Genomic DNA, 4,629 nt, shown 5'->3' on the forward strand with positions numbered 1-4,629 from the left:
TCCTTAAAGAATTTTTCCTTTGCATACGCAACTTGGCTAATTGTTTGGAGCAAAAGGTCAAGGTTTTGGTCTACCTCAGTTTTCGACATGCCTTTCTCACTAAGCTTAATCATTTCTAGTTTTTGATTTAAAGTGAGAAATGTGTAACTATTCCTTTCACTTGAACACTTAGAGGCCATTGTAGGGTTATTAATTGGCCTAATTTCAATATTTTTTGTCTCAGGGAGTAGGGAGGCCCAAAGAGAGGGAAAGAGATGGGGAATGGCCAGTGGGTAGAGCAGTCAAGACACACACATTTTTCAGTTAAGTTCACTGTCTTATATGAGTGTGGTTCATGGTGTCCCAAAATAATTACAATAGTAACAACATAGATCAATGATCACAGATCACCATGAGAAATATAACAATAATGAAAAAGTTTGAAATACTGCAAGAATTACTAAAATGTGACATAGAGACATGAAGTAAGAAAATGCTGTTGGAAAAATGGCACCAATAGTCTTACTCAACACAGAGTTGCCATAATCTTCAATTTGTAAAAAATGCAATATCTGTGAAATGCAATAAAGTGAAGCAGAAAATGAGATAATAAAACAATGCCTGCATAAACTTTTATAACAGAAAAAGAAGAATGCTTACAATATGAATATATTTTATCTAAAAGACATTTTTGACACCAATTTCTCCACCATCACAGAATGAATTACAGTGGGAATTTAATCTAATAAAAACTGAACATCCTTTTAAACACATAAGCACTTATGATTCTTATTTTGTCTGTGAATCTCCTAAATGGGGTAAATGTATCTTCTGTTTTATTCTTAAACCTAAAACATGTAATATTAAAATATTATATAACAAAGAATAAAGTTTTAACAATTAAGTAAACGTTTCTTAATGTTTATCAAAAAATGTGTGCTATTTCATTAGTTAAAGAAGAAAGAATGAGAGTCTAATATATAGTGACAGAAGTAGATTTGACTTGGGTGGTGAACACACAATGCAGTAAACATATGATGTATTATGGAATTGTACTCGTGAAACCTATATAATTTTATTAACAAATGTCACCGCCAATAAATTTAATTTAAAAAAAAATGAATGAAGTTGGGAGAAACGCAAGCATCCAATGATGGGAGCTGGATTAGATGATTTTTAAGATCCTTGGCTAGTCCAGATATAATGACTTTAAAATTATGAAGCTGGCAAAATTTGCCTTTGGAGCCAACCACTTCTCCATTTTCTCTTACTTCACCCACCTACATCAGCATCCAATTCCAAAAGACCCAATGGCCACTTGTGCCAAAGACTCATACTGCTTCCTTACACTTTGTGTAACCCTCCCCAGGGAGTTCAGTGTCCTGAAGACCACCAATTGTTAGACAAAACAAATAAACCTAGCTCCTTAATGTAATTCTTACTAAGATATAAATAATTAAGTTGTAAACTGTCCTCTTCTAAAGGATACCCACCTTTAGAAGAAAAGATGTTTGCCAATTATGCATTTGCTAGAATCAAAAAGAAATAAGCAAACAAAAACAGTTTTTAGGTTGATAGAATAAATTTCCTGTATTTCTAAATTTCCTTAAATATTGTTGCTATACTGTTTAATTTTTTTAAAAAAAGAATAAAAAATGTATAAACTGAAAGTAACATATATCGCCAACAAATAGTTTTGACCTTTATACAGCTAAAAAAAAATGGTACTATTGATTTTTGGTCACACGCATCTTACTTTCTTTTTTTGTTTTGTTCGTAGGAGCGTGTGAAGGGAGAGTAAGAACAGGGGTTATCTATATTTTCCTGTACTTTAAAAAAATTATACATATTACCTAAGAAATCTTTCTAAGTATAAAGTCTGCCTTTAACTGAAATGTTGGCTATTTTTAGAAATGTTTGAGAATTATATGCAAAACATTCTCTATTTATTTTATGCTAACCTCTTACTAACAAGCTAATAAATAAAAATTTAGAGCAATAGTAAGTACATCTAGGACAATTTGTAAATTATCCTAATACAACTATCTCAAATTTGATACACAAATAGAACACAGCAAGAAATTTTTTTTTTTTTTATCACTTTGGCCTTCAAAATTTTCCATAAATAACAACAGGCATCTACTTTAACTGAAACACCAGATATTTTTTAGCTGAATTTGTGACAACACGATGACAAACACAGAAAAGAGTTAGGGAAGCCAAGGCTTCACTATTTCCAGAAAATAAATTAAAACTCTAGTTCTAAAAGAAGTGAAATTACTTGAAACTCCACAGAAACAATATATACAAATTACAACAGCCCCTATGTTAAGGAATTTATTTGAATCTCATTTATTCCTCACAAATTGATGTTGTATTATTATTCCCAGTTCATTGATGAGATAATTAGTATTATAATAATTAGATATTCTAAAAAAACTATCATGAGATTCAGGTCGCTAATTAATTACTTTGACTGTCTGCCAACTTATACTTCCAGCTATCGCTAATACAATTTGTTTCTTTCTCTTACCATTCATGTTAATACTACAGGGATCAAATTGTCCTATGGGTATTTACAAAGGCAGCCTGGTTTAATAACCTAGTTATATTAGCTCTTAAGAACCAGATTTTACATACTCAAGGTCTTAGTATCTGTTGCGTGCGTGTGTGCGTGTGTGTGTAATATAATTCCTTAGTTTTTGATTCTGTGCTTATTACAGATAAAGTTCTGTCTCTTTCATTTGTCATCTGCTAATATTCTGCTTTGTTCTTGAATACTTGATTCCATATCTCATTCAGTAAGCAACTAGTGAGAGCCTGTGAGCACCAGAGCTAGGTGTTAGGGATTGAGAGATCAATAAAGATTCTTGCTCCCAAGAAATCACAAAAAGAGCCAGATTCATATCTTAAGGCAGGGGTCCCCAAACCCCAGGCTGTGGACCGGTACTGGTCCATGGCCTGTTAGGAATGGGGGTAGCACAGCAGGAGGTGAGCGGCAAGCCAGCAAACAAAGCTTCATCTGTATTTGCCGCTACTCCCCAGCACTAGCATCATTGCCTCAGATCCACCTCAGATCATCAGGCATTAGATTCTCATAGGAGCACCAGTGCCTAGTGCCAAAAAAAGTTGAGGACCACTGCCTTAAGGTGTTCTTGAGAGCATTTTATAAACCAAATTGTGAGATAGAATTATTTGTCAGTTATAATTACTTCTTTAGCCCCAATATAATATAATGAATTAACTTTCCATACATTCTTACAGTCCTTTCAACTCCTAGACACACCTGGTCCACATACTCTATTATCTTAATCTGACACATTTCCCATTTTTTAAAATAGCTCTGTCTACAGCCATGCCACCCTGAATGTGTCCGATCTCGTCCGATCTCGGAAGCTAAGCAGGATCGGGCCTGGTTAGTACTTGGATGGGAGATCACCCAGGAATACCAGGTGCTGTAGGCATTAAAAAATAATAATAAAAAAAAATTTTTTTAAATAAAAATAAAATAAAATAAAATAGCTTCTTTCTTTCTACCAAATGATAGCTCTTTACTCTTGGTATCTTTTCAATTTTCTGGTTAATCTTAACCAGGCTCTGACACCAACTATTTATACTATCTCTAATATCTTCTTATCTTCACTTCCGTGTATATCTAAATATGTACATAAATAAGATCTAAGTTTTAGCTGCTCATTAGTTTTTTACTATCTCTCCCTCAACTACTCATCCTATCAAGGATATAATGTAGTTAAACACAGTATCTATCTTTTGCCAATTATGTATTATACCTCTTTATCTTTTTAATATACAGTAGTACTTTGAAAATAGTATGTTTAAACAATTTTTCTTGTTGTTCATGAAGCAGGTATGTTTAAAAAAACAAACAAACCTAAGTATCCTAACAGTTAAAGGAACAGAATATTTGTAAATTAAAAAAATACATATTGATAACAATAGCACTGATGCATAAGACAAAACAAAACAAAAATAAAAAGCACCGTTACCAAGAAAAAAAAACTTTAAGAGGTTAAAATTAAAGTCTAATCGATTTAGGCTTTATATAAATTTCAAAGTCAATTAACAAGCAGTCTTACAAATAAATACCTCTAACAAACACTAAAATGGAAGAGTTGCTTTCTTCTCAAGCACCAGAAAAAGCACAGAGTTTGACAGTGAGTCAATAGCACAAAGGAAGTGACACTTATCTAGTACTATAACCCTGGTTTCTTCTGAAGAAACTAACTTCATTGTATATATGTGACAATTTACATGTAACCAGCGTGGAAGCTTTAAGGGGTATCTGGCTAATAAGAAAACCCAATTTTCAAGAGTGACAGTGTCAATAAATGCTCTGTGGCCAGTACAAAGGAAAAAAATAATAATAAAGTACCAGAAAAACCTCCAAAAAACTAAAGTTATAGTAAGGTACCAAATGATAGAGAAGGCTATGGCACTTTTTAGTAGTTACTGCTTGAACAAAACAATATAAAAGTGCTGAAGGTGGGAAATGTAATGCTGTATCTAGCAAGTAAAAACCATCTAAATTACATATTCTTTGACTACCAAAAAAATCTTCAGAAGATGAAAATCTTCAAAGATAAAAATATTTATATACCATCCTTAGAAATAATTTATTATACAACCCAA

General features: G+C 32.5%; 1 protein-coding gene and 1 non-coding gene across 2 annotated transcripts in view; one reads left to right on the forward strand and one right to left on the reverse strand.

The window, feature by feature from the left end:
• GDPD1 (glycerophosphodiester phosphodiesterase domain containing 1) overlaps nucleotides 1-4,629 on the reverse strand; it is a 37,758-nt gene that overhangs the window by 23,323 nt on the left and 9,806 nt on the right. The window lies entirely within an intron of this gene.
• Nucleotides 3,325-3,443, forward strand: LOC111729453. Its single transcript, XR_002776237.1, has one exon. It is a non-coding gene; the product is annotated as a 5S ribosomal RNA (ribosomal RNA).

The sequence above is a fragment of the Pteropus vampyrus genome, unplaced genomic scaffold (assembly GCF_000151845.1).
Source record: "Pteropus vampyrus isolate Shadow unplaced genomic scaffold, Pvam_2.0 Scaffold261, whole genome shotgun sequence".
NCBI lineage: Eukaryota > Metazoa > Chordata > Mammalia > Chiroptera > Pteropodidae > Pteropus > Pteropus vampyrus.